The 17994-nt window shown below is 35.6% G+C and overlaps 3 non-coding genes across 3 annotated transcripts; all 3 read left to right on the top strand.

Moving 5' to 3' along the window:
* Positions 1 to 1341: 1341 nt before the first annotated feature.
* Positions 1342 to 1414, top strand: Trnaa-agc (transfer RNA alanine (anticodon AGC)). Its single transcript has one exon. It is a non-coding gene; the product is annotated as a tRNA-Ala (tRNA).
* A 9624-nt stretch (positions 1415 to 11038) lies between these two features.
* On the top strand, positions 11039 to 11111 carry Trnaa-agc (transfer RNA alanine (anticodon AGC)). Its single transcript has one exon. It is a non-coding gene; the product is annotated as a tRNA-Ala (tRNA).
* A 4526-nt stretch (positions 11112 to 15637) lies between these two features.
* On the top strand, positions 15638 to 15710 carry Trnaa-agc (transfer RNA alanine (anticodon AGC)). The gene has a single exon. It is a non-coding gene; the product is annotated as a tRNA-Ala (tRNA).
* The last annotated feature ends 2284 nt before the right edge of the window (positions 15711 to 17994 follow it).

Below are 17994 nucleotides of genomic sequence, written 5' to 3'. Positions count from 1 at the left end.
TATTATTTGGAATAGAAACAACAATGAATCGGATGTAATGTGTTTACAACGTCTTGCTTATGGGGAAAAATTACTAAAGAATTTAGAAACAGACTATACGCCGGGGAATTTCTTGAGAATCTCGTTCTAGCGGCAAGTTGACAGGTTGGGTAGCAGACGATATTGTACGTATGGGACTTCTTGCAAAATTGGAAACTTGCATTAAGATGCAAAATTTTATAATCTATACATTTTAATCGTTTAAATAATGTGTTTATTTGTAGGGTTCTGAAAGATACTTAGTAAATATGATTTTCTGGGATTCAGGTTTAAGAAGTTCATGGATTGGGTCTTCGTGTTGCGTATTATTGCGCCATGAACGGATCACAAATTATTATCAACATTTTAATAGCCATATTAATTTTAATGTATGTGGTATATATATATCTATCTATGTATATATATATATATATATATATATATATATATATATATATATATATATATATATATATATATATATATATATATATGATCATTGTAACTATGATAACACATGAACTACAGTAGTAGAATGTAAAATTACGAGAATGAAGAAGTGCTACTTTTGATGGGGAGGGGGATATTTCATGGTTTATATTGTTGTTGATGTCTTTTTCATACCAAACAATAGAACATTTATCTTAACAACATGTGGTTTTGATACACGCATGGAACGCATTTTAACATCTTATAATTAAATATGGGGCTTCAAAACAAGTTTTTTTATATATATTCTCCTACGTGTTATATTTATTTGTGTGTCCATTTTTTGCGGACATTGATAGGAACAAACACAACATGATTAAAATTATATATTTGACACTCTGATGTGAAATAATAAAAACTTAAGCCGTCTTTTAAGGATAGTTCCGTAAAGCCAAGCTTCTTTATTTTTCTCTTGGCGATGACACATTTATTATGTTATAAAAAGGAATTCGGCAATTAGCCGAGGTTGTAAAAGTTCACTTAGCATGCTGGGAAGGATACCATACTTCTCCAAATGTTTCTTTTGCATTCTTCTTCTTCATGCTCGCAATTCATATTTTCTATTACCTTTTTCACACGTTGATTTTTGGTAAATGCTGTGTGAATTCATGTCAACATTCCAGTACCTATTCCAGTATTCTCTATGAGGCTAGTATTCGATTATGGAATCCGTCTCCCCCCACCCCCCACCCCCGTCTCTCTTATGAGGATGAGAGCGCGTTTTCTTGTGGAAGTGGGTACGTACTTTTGACGATTATGGTAAACAGCTTGTTTCATTTACAGGAATACCGTTGCTGTCTTGGTGATGACACATTTTGTTTGCTTTACTACGTCGGGGAATTAGCTCACATGGTAGAGCGCTCGCTTAGCATGCGAGAGGTACCGGGATCGATACCCGGATTCTCCACAATTTTAACACTTATTTTCTAAATTTTCTGATTTTAACTTACGTTTTGCTTCGCCGATATTTTTCGTGGATCGGGCGGATAATACTATCGTGAACGAAACTACAATGTTGTCCCTAGGGACAAATGATTATTTATGTTACTATGATATGTGGATTCAGTATAGCAGATATATGTCTTTGTCACTACAAAAAATGACGATTAGTACTGACTCTCTCTCTCTCTCTCTCTCTCCCTCTCTCTCTCTCTCTCTCTCTCTCTCTCTCGGTTTGACCTAACTTGTACCATCATTTATAGGTCAAGAGACATCGTTGTATGACAGAAGTGAAAATCACAGCGAAAATCCTCTTCGATCGTCTTTCCATGGATTTTATACCGTATCTTGGTACTATGGTCCAGAAAGTGAGAGAAAGAGAGTGAGAGAGCGCCTTTGGACAATTTCAAATTTAATTACTAATAATCAATTTTTAGAACATTATGATAGGTTGAAGAACTTCTCCAAATGTTTCTTTTCCATTCTTCTTCTTCATGCTCGCAATTTATATTTTCTATTAACTTTTTCACACGTTGATTTTTGGTAAATGCTGTGTGAAATCATGTCATCATTCCAGTACATATTCCAGTATTCTCTGTGAGGCTTGTATTCGATTATCTAATCCCTCTATGCCCCCCCCCTTCTCTCTCTCTCTCTCTCTCTCTCTCTCTCTCTCTCTCTCTTATGAGGATGAGAGCGCGTTTTCTTGTGGAAGTGGGTACGTAGTTTTGAAGATTATAGTAAACAACTTGCTTCGTTTACACGAATATCGTTGCTGTCTTGGTGATGACACATTTTGTTTCTTTTAATACGTCGGGGAATTAGCTCCCATGGTAGAGAGCTCGCTTAGCATGCGAGAGGTACCAGGATCGATACCCGGATTCTCCACATTTTTAAGAATTATTTTCTAAACTTTCTGATTTTATCTTGTACTTGTTGCTTCGCCGATATTTTTCGTGGATCGGGCGGGTAATACTGTCGTGAACGAAAGTACAATGTTGTCCCTAGGGACAAATGTTTATTTATGTTACTATGATAAGTGGATTCAGTATTGCAGATATATGTCTTTGTCATTAGAAAAAATGACGATTAGGACTCTCTCTCTCTCTCTCTCTCTTTCTCTCTCTCTCGGTTTGACCTAACTTGTACCATCATTTATAGGTCCAGAGACATCGTCGTATGACAGAAGTGAAAATCCCAGCGATAATCCTCTTTACTCGTCTTTTCATGGATTTTATACCGTATCTTGGTACTATGGTCCAGAAACAGAGAGAGAGAGAGAGAGAGAGAGGGCCTCTGGACAGTTTCAAATTTAATTGCTAATAATCAATTTTTAGAACATTATAATAGGTTGAAGAACAACATAAATAAAACATTAAACACATTACAGTATGTGTGCCTTGTAACCAAGAAAGTTAGCGTATATTGTTGACAGTCTTTTGCAACTTTGTATCATTGAGTATAAAAACATCGTTGATAAATCCCAAGAAAAGTGTGCACATACCGTTAGGACAAACCATATTTGTGCAGATTACTTGGTCTAAATTCAGGTTCAAGCTTTTCATCTAACCCTAACTCTTTTCTCTCACTCCACATTTTTGCGAATTTTGTCCTTTATTCATCAACCGGGAGGAGGAACCTAAAGCAGAAAGGACTGCGATGGAATTGAATACTGCATTAAATTCATTTAGAAAACTGGAATTCTACTACTTCTATATCGTTATTTTCATACGTCACTATTGATTCATGTGTGGAAATTCATCATTGATCGATAGGGAACACTCAATTTCAAATATCTTTATATACTATGCTGTCGGGCATTTCTGCGCACATGAGGTTTCCGTCTCCAATATTGAAGCAAAACGGATACCCAATTGACCTATCGCCAGTTGTCAATCATTCTGCTCGATTGACCAATCAGCGAGCGCTATTATACACACCTCCAGGCACTGTTTACGTCCGCCATTTTCCTCCGACAAGCTGCTTCTATCGATATGGACTCGGCTATTGTATATATTTACAAATTTCGCAACGGTTCGGAGAAGTCGCCCCACTTCGCCTGGAGAAGTTGCCCCAAGGATCATGTATACTAATTCTGAGATACAGCCACATGGTTAAGACTTTATTTATTGTTGTTTTTCTTCAACTTAATAACTTATTAAATTTATCAAATTTGCAATTTTTCAACTTTTCCATTTGATCAGTTCCACTTGTGTACTTAACGAAAAATAAGTGTTATCTGTCCCTTTTGCTCTGCTCTTCAAATCATTAGATGCATTTTAATAATATTTGTAGAGATAGTGTTATCAACATTTTTTATTACATTTACATCTAAAAATGAAACATGCGTACTAGATGCAGTAAAAGTAAATTTAATCGTCGAGTGAAAATGATTTAGGCGATCAATAATTTTTTTCAGTTCTTCAGTTGAATGCTTCCAGATCATAAATATGTCATCTAAAAATCTGAACCAAAGAGATGGATTAAACTTTTCGTATTGAATAAAATCCTTTTCTAATTCACCCATGAAAGGGAAAAGTATATAGGAGCCATATTAATACCCATTATCTGTATGTAATTCTTATTATTAAATTGAAAATAATTATTTTCCAAGATAAGTTTTTATTATTTTACAAATGTCTTCGCTAGATAGTGTGCTATTATTAGGATTGTTATCAAGAAAATATTTGCACGCTTCAATACCATCTGCATGCGGAATGTTGGTATATAGTGATGTTACATCTAATGATACGAGGATTGAAATTATCAGATAGATGTGGAACAGACTTCGACTTTTTAATGAAAGTAGTTGTATCTTTAATGTATGAAGGAAGTGATTTCGTTAAAGGTTGTAAAACACTATCAACAAATTTTGATAGGTTTTCAGTATATGAACTACAACCTGATATAATGGGTCGTCCGGGATAATTTAAAGGTAAATTATGGTCAGGATTTGTATGAGTTTTGGGTAATATGTAGAATTGAGGTGTACGTATGTTAAGAGGGAAGGTATCAAATTCCTCACATACGGAATTACTATTTTTGAGGTGTACGTATGTTAAGAGGGAAAGTATCAAATTCCTCACATATGGAATTATTATTTTTCGCGATCTCATTAATGCATGTTGAACTTTTTTATTTAATTTCTTATTGAAGTTCAACTTCTTTAACATAATCATCTTGATTCACAATAATAATAGTGTTTGACTTATCATCCTTTTTAATCACTATACTGTCATCATTCATTAGATTATATACAGACTTAATTTTGTCCTTATAAATATTACTATGATATTGCTTTAATTTAGTTAATATCTCTTTTGTGATCGCGTATATATACAAATATAAATATGAATCACGTAAAAGATGACTTAATTCTGTTATAAAAAGGTTATTTGGGTAACAAGTTTTTGGATGACTTCTCCAACCAATTGGGGCGACTTCTCCAACCACTCTGGGGCGACTTCTCCAGATACGTGGGGGCGAGTTCTCCGCATACTGACGTAACTTAGAGAAGTGCAATCGATGGATAAATGCTCTCGCTTTCTGTCGCTGTCTCAGTGTTGTTTCATATGACAAATATTGCTCACCAATATCGTCTGGTATATCTTTTAATGTTATCACGCCCGCCATTTCCACAGAATGTTTGTCGGAGGTTAAGACGTTGTCAAGTCACGTGTTCGGTAGGCGGAGCGATCTACCTTCTGGCGTAAGGTCAATTAGACCGATTGACGACAATAAATTCCGTCAATGCTTACCATTTGAAAAGAAGCTATTGTCACCAGAATATTCTGTTCAAAATAATATTAATTTTTTATACACGGGATACCGCCCCTGTGTTTTCATGGCTCGCGATATGTTGGCCTATTCTGCGTACAGCTTTCAAAAGATATAATGTTTATCCATCGGGCTATAGAAATGAAATAGCATTACTTTGGACTGTTTCTGTCAGCAGTTCAGTCGAGTAACTAAGTCAGGTTTATAGCTAGTTTTCAAAATTCAGCGAAACAATGCCAATAAATGGCAAGAGATCTTAACCAAACTAAACTGATCTTGTAAAAAAACTTTTAGTAAATTACAACATTTTACACAAAAATACAAGCTATTATTTGGAATAGAAACAACAATGAATCGGATGTAATGTGTTTACAACGTCTTGCTTATGGGGAAAAATTACTAAAGAATTTAGAAACAGACTATACGCCGGGGAATTTCTTGAGAATCTCGTTCTAGCGGCAAGTTGACAGGTTGGGTAGCAGACGATATTGTACGTATGGGACTTCTTGCAAAATTGGAAACTTGCATTAAGATGCAAAATTTTATAATCTATACATTTTAATCGTTTAAATAATGTGTTTATTTGTAGGGTTCTGAAAGATACTTAGTAAATATGATTTTCTGGGATTCAGGTTTAAGAAGTTCATGGATTGGGTCTTCGTGTTGCGTATTATTGCGCCATGAACGGATCACAAATTATTATCAACATTTTAATAGCCATATTAATTTTAATGTATGTGGTATATATATATCTATATCTATCTATGTATATATATATATATATATATATATATATATATATATATATATATATATATATATATATATATATATATATATATATATATGATCATTGTAACTATGATAACACATGAACTACAGTAGTAGAATGTAAAATTACGAGAATGAAGAAGTGCTACTTTTGATGGGGAGGGGGATATTTCATGGTTTATATTGTTGTTGATGTCTTTTTCATACCAAACAATAGAACATTTATCTTAACAACATGTGGTTTTGATACACGCATGGAACGCATTTTAACATCTTATAATTAAATATGGGGCTTCAAAACAAGTTTTTTTATATATATTCTCCTACGTGTTATATTTATTTGTGTGTCCATTTTTTGCGGACATTGATAGGAACAAACACAACATGATTAAAATTATATATTTGACACTCTGATGTGAAATAATAAAAACTTAAGCCGTCTTTTAAGGATAGTTCCGTAAAGCCAAGCTTCTTTATTTTTCTCTTGGCGATGACACATTTATTATGTTATAAAAAGGAATTCGGCAATTAGCCGAGGTTGTAAAAGTTCACTGAGCATGCTGGGAAGGATACCATACTTCTCCAAATGTTTCTTTTGCATTCTTCTTCTTCATGCTCGCAATTCATATTTTCTATTACCTTTTTCACACGTTGATTTTTGGTAAATGCTGTGTGAATTCATGTCAACATTCCAGTACCTATTCCAGTATTCTCTATGAGGCTAGTATTCGATTATGGAATCCGTCTCCCCCCCCCCCCGTCTCTCTTATGAGGATGAGAGCGCGTTTTCTTGTGGAAGTGGGTACGTACTTTTGACGATTATGGTAAACAGCTTGTTTCATTTACACGAATACCGTTGCTGTCTTGGTGATGACACATTTTGTTTGCTTTACTACGTCGGGGAATTAGCTCACATGGTAGAGCGCTCGCTTAGCATGCGAGAGGTACCGGGATCGATACCAGGATTCTCCACAATTTTAACACTTATTTTCTAAATTTTCTGATTTTAACTTGTACGTTTTGCTTCGCCGATATTTTTCGTGGATCGGGCGGATGATACTATCGTGAACGAAACTACAATGTTGTCCCTAGGGACAAATGATTATTTATGTTACTATGATATGTGGATTCAGTATCGCAGATATATGTCTTTGTCACTACAAAAAATGACGATTAGTACTGACTCTCTCTCTCTCTCTCTCTCTCTCTCCCTCTCTCTCTCTCTCTCTCTCTCTCTCTCTCGGTTTGACCTAACTTGTACCATCATTTATAGGTCAAGAGACATCGTTGTATGACAGAAGTGAAAATCACAGCGAAAATCCTCTTCGATCGTCTTTCCATGGATTTTATACCGTATCTTGGTACTATGGTCCAGAAAGTGAGAGAAAGAGAGTGAGAGAGCGCCTTTGGACAATTTCAAATTTAATTACTAATAATCAATTTTTAGAACATTATGATAGGTTGAAGAACTTCTCCAAATGTTTCTTTTCCATTCTTCTTCTTCATGCTCGCAATTTATATTTTCTATTAACTTTTTCACACGTTGATTTTTGGTAAATGCTGTGTGAAATCATGTCATCATTCCAGTACATATTCCAGTATTCTCTGTGAGGCTTGTATTCGATTATCTAATCCCTCTATGCCCCCCCCCCCGCCCTTCTCTCTCTCTCTCTCTCTCTCTCTCTCTCTCTCTCTCTCTCTCTCTCTCTCTCTTATGAGGATGAGAGCGCGTTTTCTTGTGGAAGTGGGTACGTAGTTTTGAAGATTATAGTAAACAACTTGCTTCGTTTACACGAATATCGTTGCTGTCTTGGTGATGACACATTTTGTTTCTTTTAATACGTCGGGGAATTAGCTCCCATGGTAGAGAGCTCGCTTAGCATGCGAGAGGTACCAGGATCGATACCCGGATTCTCCACATTTTTAAGAATTATTTTCTAAACTTTCTGATTTTATCTTGTACTTGTTGCTTCGCCGATATTTTTCGTGGATCGGGCGGGTAATACTGTCGTGAACGAAAGTACAATGTTGTCCCTAGGGACAAATGTTTATTTATGTTACTATGATAAGTGGATTCAGTATTGCAGATATATGTCTTTGTCATTAGAAAAAATGACGATTAGGACTCTCTCTCTCTCTCTCTCTCTTTCTCTCTCTCTCGGTTTGACCTAACTTGTACCATCATTTATAGGTCAAGAGACATCGTCGTATGACAGAAGTGAAAATCCCAGCGATAATCCTCTTTACTCGTCTTTTCATGGATTTTATACCGTATCTTGGTACTATGGTCCAGAAACAGAGAGAGAGAGAGGGCCTCTGGACAGTTTCAAATTTAATTGCTAATAATCAATTTTTAGAACATTATAATAGGTTGAAGAACAACATAAATAAAACATTAAACACATTACAGTATGTGTGCCTTGTAACCAAGAAAGTTAGCGTATATTGTTGACAGTCTTTTGCAACTTTGTATCATTGAGTATAAAAACATCGTTGATAAATCCCAAGAAAAGTGTGCACATACCGTTAGGACAAACCATATTTGTGCAGATAAATTGGTCTAAATTTAGGTTCAAGCTTTTCATTTAGCCCTAACTCTTTTCTCTCACTCCAGATTTTTGCGTATTTTGTCCTTTATTCATCAACGGGTAGGGGGAACGGAAAGCAGAAAGGACTGCGATGGAATTGAATACCGTATTAAATTCATTTGGAAAACTGGAATTCTAATACTTTTTCACCCTTATTTTCATACATCACTATTGATTCGTGTGTGGAAATTCATCATTGATCTATAGGAAACACTCAATTTCAAATATCCTTATATACTTTGCTGTCGATTATTTCTGCGCACATAAGGTTTCCGTCTCCAATATTGAAGCAAAACGCATACCCAACTAAACCGATTGACGACAGTAAATTACGTCAATGCTTACCATTTGAAAAGAAGCAATTGTCACCAGAATATTCTGTTCAAAATAGTATTTAATTTGTGCTACACGGGATACCTCCCCTGTGTTTTCATGGCTCGCGATATGTCGGCCTATTCTGCGCACAGCTTTCAAAAGATGTAATGTTTATCCATCGGGCTATAGAAATGAAATAGCATTACTTTGGACTGTTTCTGTCAGCAGTTCAGTCAAGTAACTAGGTCAGGTTTATAGCTAGATTTTCAGCGAAACGATGCCAATAAATGGCAAGAGAGCTTAACCAAACTAAACTAATCAGTGGCGACGCTAGGGCGGTGCGGGGGGTGCGGACCGCACCGGGTGACACCATCAGAGAGGGGTGACACCAAAATGAAAAATTGCAAGTTTTACAGAGCACACACTGCTAGGTCTAGTCGGATTTCATAAGCGGATAACCGATCATAGTTAAATACATGACTAGCAGGCACAGCAGTGGCGTCGCTAGGGGGATGCGGGAGGTGCGGACTGCACCGGGTGATACCATCAGATGGGGTGACACCAAAATGACATTACTAAGGATTCTGTATGGTCTGTTACGGAAGGAGAACCATGGGGGTGACACCATGACCTACCGCACTGGATGACACCAATCCGAGTGACGCCACTGAAACTCATCTTGTCAAAAAAACTTTTAGTAAATTACAACATTTTACAAAAAATTAAGCTATTATTTGGAAAAGAAACAACAATGAATCGGATGTAATGTGCTTAGAGCGTCTTGTTTATGGGGATAAATTACTAAAGAAATTAGAAACAGACTATACGCCGGGGAATTTTTTGAGAATCCCGCTCTAGTGGCAAGTTGACAGGTTGCGTAGCAGACCATATTGTACGTGTGGCACTTCTTGCAAAATTGGAAACTTGCATTAAGATGCAGAATTTTATAATCTATACATTTTAATCGTTTAAATAATGTATTTATTTATATGGTTCTAAAAGATACTTAGTAAAGATGATTTTCTGGGATTCAGGTTTAAGAAGTTCATGGATTGGGTCTTCATGTTGCGTATTATTGGGCCATGAACGGATCACAAGTTATTATCAACATTTTAAAAGCCATATTAATTTTAATGTATGTGGTATATATATATATATATATATATATATATATATATATATATATATATATATATATATATATAGTGCAAGAATAAAAGAATCAATAGAAACAATATTACTTTGTTTTCATAAAATAACCATTACGAGAGTATGAGAATAAAACCCAAATAGAAAACACTTAATTTCGCACATGATCATTGTAACTCTGATAACACATGAACTATAGTAATAGAATTTAAAATTACGAGAATGAAGAAGTGTTACCTTTGATGGGGAGGGGGATATTTAATGGTTTATTTTGTTGTTGATGTCTTTTTCATACCAAACCATAGAACATTTCTCTTAACATGTGGTTTTCATACACGCATGGAACGCATTTCAACATCTTATCATTAATTATGGGGCTTCAAAACAAGTTTTTTAAAATGTATATTCTCCTACGTGTTGTATATATTTGTCTGTCCATTTTTTGCGGACATTGATATGAACAAACACAATATGATTTAAATGATATATTTGACACTCTGATGTGATATAATAAAAAAGCCGTCCTTTAAAGATAGTTCAGTAAAGCCAAGCTTCTTTATTTTTGTCTTGGCGATGATACATTTATTATGTTATGAACAGTAATTAGGCAATTAGCCGAGGTTGTAAAAGTTCACTTAGCATGCTGGGAAGGATACCATACTTCTCCAAATGTTTCTTTTGCATTCTTCTTCTTCATGCTCGCAATTCATATTTGCTATTACCTTTTTCACACGTTGGTTTTTGGTAAATGCTGTGTGAATTCATGTCAACATTCCAGTACCTATTCCAGTATTCTCTATGAGGCTAGTATTCTTTTATGGAATCCCTCTCCCTCCCCCCCCCCCTCTCTCTCTCTCTCTTATGAGGATGAGAGCGGGTTTTCTTGTGGAAGTGGGTACGTAGTTTCGAAGATTATGGTAAACAGCTTGTTTCATCTACACGAATACCGTTGCTGTCTTGGTGATGACACATTTTGTTTCTTTTAATACGTCGGGGAATTAGCTCACATGGTAGAGCGCTCGCTTAGCATGCGAGAGGTACCGGGATCGATACCCGGATTCTCCACAATGTTAACACTTATTTTCTAAATTTTCTGATTTTAACTTGTACTTTTTGCTTCGCCGATCTTTTTCGTGGAACGGGCGGGTAATACTGTCGTGAACGAAAGTACAATGTTGTCCCTAGGGACACATGTTTATTTATGTTACTATGATATGTGGGTTCAGTATAGCAGATATATGTCTTTGTCACTACAAAAAATGACGACTGGGATTGACTCTCTCTCTCTCTCTCTCTCTCTCTCGGTTTGACCTAACTTCTACCATCATTTATAGGTCAAGAGACATCGTCGTATGACAGAAGTGAAAATCACAGCGAAAAACCTCTTTACTCGCTTTTCATGGATTTTATACAGTACCTTATGGTCCAGAAAGTGAGAGAGAGAGAGAGAGAGTGAGAGAGAGAGAGGGCTCTGGACAGTTTCAAATTTGATTATTAATAATCAATTTTTAGAACATTATAATAGGTTGAAGAACAACATAAATAAAACATTAAACACATTACAGTATGTGTGCCTTGTAACCAAGAAAGTTAGCGTATATTGTTGACAGTCTTTTGCAACTTTGTATCATTGAGTATAAAAACATCGTTGATAAATCCCAAGAAAAGTGTGCACATACCGTTAGGACAAACCATATTTGTGCAGATTACTTGGTCTAAACTCAGGTTCAAGCTTTTCATCTAACCCTAACTCTTTTCTCTCACTCCACATTTTTGCGAATTTTGTCCTTTATTCATCAACCGGGAGGAGGAACCTAAAGCAGAAAGGACTGCGATGGAATTGAATACTGCATTAAATTCATTTAGAAAACTGGAATTCTACTACTTCTATATCGTTATTTTCATACGTCACTATTGATTCATGTGTGGAAATTCATCATTGATCGATAGGGAACACTCAATTTCAAATATCTTTATATACTATGCTGTCGGGCATTTCTGCGCACATGAGGTTTCCGTCTCCAATATTGAAGCAAAACGGATACCCAATTGACCTATCGCCAGTTGTCAATCATTCTGCTCGATTGACCAATCAGCGAGCGCTATTATACACACCTCCAGGCACTGTTTACGTCCGCCATTTTCCTCCGACAAGCTGCTTCTATCGATATGGACTCGGCTATTGTATATATTTACAAATTTCGCAACGGTTCGGAGAAGTCGCCCCACTTCGCCTGGAGAAGTTGCCCCAAGGATCATGTATACTAATTCTGAGATACAGCCACATGGTTAAGACTTTATTTATTGTTGTTTTTCTTCAACTTAATAACTTATTAAATTTATCAAATTTGCAATTTTTCAACTTTTCCATTTGATCAGTTCCACTTGTGTACTTAACGAAAAATAAGTGTTATCTGTCCCTTTTGCTCTGCTCTTCAAATCATTAGATGCATTTTAATAATATTTGTAGAGATAGTGTTATCAACATTTTTTATTACATTTACATCTAAAAATGAAACATGCGTACTAGATGCAGTAAAAGTAAATTTAATCGTCGGGTGAAAATGATTTGGGCGATCAATAATTTTTTTCAGTTCTTCAGTTGAATGCTTCCAGATCATAAATATGTCATCTAAAAATCTGAACCAAAGAGATGGATTAAACTTTTCGTATTGAATAAAATCCTTTTCTAATTCACCCATGAAAGGGAAAAGTATATAGGAGCCATATTAATACCCATTATCTGTATGTAATTCTTATTATTAAATTGAAAATAATTATTTTCCAAGATAAGTTTTTATTATTTTACAAATATCTTCGCTAGATAGTGTGCTATTATTAGGATTGTTATCAAGAAAATATTTGCACGCTTCAATACCATCTGCATGCGGAATGTTGGTATATAGTGATGTTACATCTAATGATACGAGGATTGAAATTATCAGATAGATGTGGAACAGACTTCGACTTTTTAATGAAAGTAGTTGTATCTTTAATGTATGAAGGAAGTGATTTCGTTAAAGGTTGTAAAACACTATCAACAAATTTTGATAGGTTTTCAGTATATGAACTACAACCTGATATAATGGGTCGTCCGGGATAATTTAAAGGTAAATTATGGTCAGGATTTGTATGAGTTTTGGGTAATATGTAGAATTGAGGTGTACGTATGTTAAGAGGGAAGGTATCAAATTCCTCACATACGGAATTACTATTTTTGAGGTGTACGTATGTTAAGAGGGAAAGTATCAAATTCCTCACATATGGAATTATTATTTTTCGCGATCTCATTAATGCATGTTGAACTTTTTTATTTAATTTCTTATTGAAGTTCAACTTCTTTAACATAATCATCTTGATTCACAATAATAATAGTGTTTGACTTATCATCCTTTTTAATCACTATACTGTCATCATTCATTAGATTATATACAGACTTAATTTTGTCCTTATAAATATTACTATGATATTGCTTTAATTTAGTTAATATCTCTTTTGTGATCGCGTATATATACAAATATAAATATGAATCACGTAAAAGATGACTTAATTCTGTTATAAAAAGGTTATTTGGGTAACAAGTTTTTGGATGACTTCTCCAACCAATTGGGGCGACTTCTCCAACCACTCTGGGGCGACTTCTCCAGATACGTGGGGGCGAGTTCTCCGCATACTGACGTAACTTAGAGAAGTGCAATCGATGGATAAATGCTCTCGCTTTCTGTCGCTGTCTCAGTGTTGTTTCATATGACAAATATTGCTCACCAATATCGTCTGGTATATCTTTTAATGTTATCACGCCCGCCATTTCCACAGAATGTTTGTCGGAGGTTAAGACGTTGTCAAGTCACGTGTTCGGTAGGCGGAGCGATCTACCTTCTGGCGTAAGGTCAATTAGACCGATTGACGACAATAAATTCCGTCAATGCTTACCATTTGAAAAGAAGCTATTGTCACCAGAATATTCTGTTCAAAATAATATTAATTTTTTATACACGGGATACCGCCCCTGTGTTTTCATGGCTCGCGATATGTTGGCCTATTCTGCGTACAGCTTTCAAAAGATATAATGTTTATCCATCGGGCTATAGAAATGAAATAGCATTACTTTGGACTGTTTCTGTCAGCAGTTCAGTCGAGTAACTAAGTCAGGTTTATAGCTAGTTTTCAAAATTCAGCGAAACAATGCCAATAAATGGCAAGAGATCTTAACCAAACTAAACTGATCTTGTAAAAAAACTTTTAGTAAATTACAACATTTTACACAAAAATACAAGCTATTATTTGGAATAGAAACAACAATGAATCGGATGTAATGTGTTTACAACGTCTTGCTTATGGGGAAAAATTACTAAAGAATTTAGAAACAGACTATACGCCGGGGAATTTCTTGAGAATCTCGTTCTAGCGGCAAGTTGACAGGTTGGGTAGCAGACGATATTGTACGTATGGGACTTCTTGCAAAATTGGAAACTTGCATTAAGATGCAAAATTTTATAATCTATACATTTTAATCGTTTAAATAATGTGTTTATTTGTAGGGTTCTGAAAGATACTTAGTAAATATGATTTTCTGGGATTCAGGTTTAAGAAGTTCATGGATTGGGTCTTCGTGTTGCGTATTATTGCGCCATGAACGGATCACAAATTATTATCAACATTTTAATAGCCATATTAATTTTAATGTATGTGGTATATATATATATATCTATATCTATCTATGTATATATATATATATATATATATATATATATATATATATGATCATTGTAACTATGATAACACATGAACTACAGTAGTAGAATGTAAAATTACGAGAATGAAGAAGTGCTACTTTTGATGGGGAGGGGGATATTTCATGGTTTATATTGTTGTTGATGTCTTTTTCATACCAAACAATAGAACATTTATCTTAACAACATGTGGTTTTGATACACGCATGGAACGCATTTTAACATCTTATAATTAAATATGGGGCTTCAAAACAAGTTTTTTTATATATATTCTCCTACGTGTTATATTTATTTGTGTGTCCATTTTTTGCGGACATTGATAGGAACAAACACAACATGATTAAAATTATATATTTGACACTCTGATGTGAAATAATAAAAACTTAAGCCGTCTTTTAAGGATAGTTCCGTAAAGCCAAGCTTCTTTATTTTTCTCTTGGCGATGACACATTTATTATGTTATAAAAAGGAATTCGGCAATTAGCCGAGGTTGTAAAAGTTCACTTAGCATGCTGGGAAGGATACCATACTTCTCCAAATGTTTCTTTTGCATTCTTCTTCTTCATGCTCGCAATTCATATTTTCTATTACCTTTTTCACACGTTGATTTTTGGTAAATGCTGTGTGAATTCATGTCAACATTCCAGTACCTATTCCAGTATTCTCTATGAGGCTAGTATTCGATTATGGAATCCGTCTCCCCCCACCCCCCACCCCCGTCTCTCTTATGAGGATGAGAGCGCGTTTTCTTGTGGAAGTGGGTACGTACTTTTGACGATTATGGTAAACAGCTTGTTTCATTTACACGAATACCGTTGCTGTCTTGGTGATGACACATTTTGTTTGCTTTACTACGTCGGGGAATTAGCTCACATGGTAGAGCGCTCGCTTAGCATGCGAGAGGTACCGGGATCGATACCCGGATTCTCCACAATTTTAACACTTATTTTCTAAATTTTCTGATTTTAACTTACGTTTTGCTTCGCCGATATTTTTCGTGGATCGGGCGGATAATACTATCGTGAACGAAACTACAATGTTGTCCCTAGGGACAAATGATTATTTATGTTACTATGATATGTGGATTCAGTATAGCAGATATATGTCTTTGTCACTACAAAAAATGACGGTTAGTACTGAATCTCTCTCTCTCTCACTCTCTCTCTCTCCCTCTCTCTCTCTCTCTCTCTCTCTCTCTCTCTCTCTCTCTCTCTCGGTTTGACCTAACTTGTACCATCATTTATAGGTCAAGAGACATCGTTGTATGACAGAAGTGAAAATCACAGCGAAAATCCTCTTCGATCGTCTTTCCATGGATTTTATACCGTATCTTGGTACTATGGTCCAGAAAGTGAGAGAAAGAGAGTGAGAGAGCGCCTTTGGACAATTTCAAATTTAATTACTAATAATCAATTTTTAGAACATTATGATAGGTTGAAGAACTTCTCCAAATGTTTCTTTTCCATTCTTCTTCTTCATGCTCGCAATTTATATTTTCTATTAACTTTTTCACACGTTGATTTTTGGTAAATGCTGTGTGAAATCATGTCATCATTCCAGTACATATTCCAGTATTCTCTGTGAGGCTTGTATTCGATTATCTAATCCCTCTATGCCCCCACACCTTCTCTCTCTCTCTCTCTCTCTCTCTCTCTCTCTCTCTCTCTCTCTCTCTCTCTCTCTCTTATGAGGATGAGAGCGCGTTTTCTTGTGGAAGTGGGTACGTAGTTTTGAAGATTATAGTAAACAACTTGCTTCGTTTACACGAATATCGTTGCTGTCTTGGTGATGACACATTTTGTTTCTTTTAATACGTCGGGGAATTAGCTCCCATGGTAGAGAGCTCGCTTAGCATGCGAGAGGTACCAGGATCGATACCCGGATTCTCCACATTTTTAAGAATTATTTTCTAAACTTTCTGATTTTATCTTGTACTTGTTGCTTCGCCGATCTTTTTCGTGGAACGGGCGGGTAATACTGTCGTGAACGAAAGTACAATGTTGTCCCTAGGGACAAATGTTTATTTATGTTACTATGATATGTGGGTTCAGTATAGCAGATATATGTCTTTGTCACTACAAAAAATGACGATTGGGACTGACTCTCTCTCTCTCTCTCTCTCTCTCTCTCGGTTTGACCTAACTTCTACCATCATTTATAGGTCAAGAGACATCGTCGTATGACAGAAGTGAAAATCACAGCGAAAAACCTCTTTACTCGCTTTTCATGGATTTTATACAGTACCTTATGGTCCAGAAAGTGAGAGAGAGAGAGAGAGAGTGAGAGAGAGAGAGGGCTCTGGACAGTTTCAAATTTGATTATTAATAATCAATTTTTAGAACATTATAATAGGTTGAAGAACAACATAAATAAAACATTAAACACATTACAGTATGTGTGCCTTGTAACCAAGAAAGTTAGCGTATATTGTTGACAGTCTTTTGCAACTTTGTATCATTGAGTATAAAAACATCGTTGATAAATCCCAAGAAAAGTGTGCACATACCGTTAGGACAAACCATATTTGTGCAGATTACTTGGTCTAAACTCAGGTTCAAGCTTTTCATCTAACCCTAACTCTTTTCTCTCACTCCACATTTTTGCGAATTTTGTCCTTTATTCATCAACCGGGAGGAGGAACCTAAAGCAGAAAGGACTGCGATGGAATTGAATACTGCATTAAATTCATTTAGAAAACTGGAATTCTACTACTTCTATATCGTTATTTTCATACGTCACTATTGATTCATGTGTGGAAATTCATCATTGATCGATAGGGAACACTCAATTTCAAATATCTTTATATACTATGCTGTCGGGCATTTCTGCGCACATGAGGTTTCCGTCTCCAATATTGAAGCAAAACGGATACCCAATTGACCTATCGCCAGTTGTCAATCATTCTGCTCGATTGACCAATCAGCGAGCGCTATTATACACACCTCCAGGCACTGTTTACGTCCGCCATTTTCCTCCGACAAGCTGCTTCTATCGATATGGACTCGGCTATTGTATATATTTACAAATTTCGCAACGGTTCGGAGAAGTCGCCCCACTTCGCCTGGAGAAGTTGCCCCAAGGATCATGTATACTAATTCTGAGATACAGCCACATGGTTAAGACTTTATTTATTGTTGTTTTTCTTCAACTTAATAACTTATTAAATTTATCAAATTTGCAATTTTTCAACTTTTCCATTTGATCAGTTCCACTTG

This window comes from Sinohyriopsis cumingii, unplaced genomic scaffold, assembly GCF_028554795.1.
Source record: "Sinohyriopsis cumingii isolate HCF-2022 unplaced genomic scaffold, ASM2855479v2 utg004469l, whole genome shotgun sequence".
Taxonomy (NCBI): Eukaryota; Metazoa; Mollusca; class Bivalvia; order Unionida; family Unionidae; genus Sinohyriopsis; species Sinohyriopsis cumingii.
This window is presented reverse-complemented; position numbering and strand designations above follow the sequence as displayed.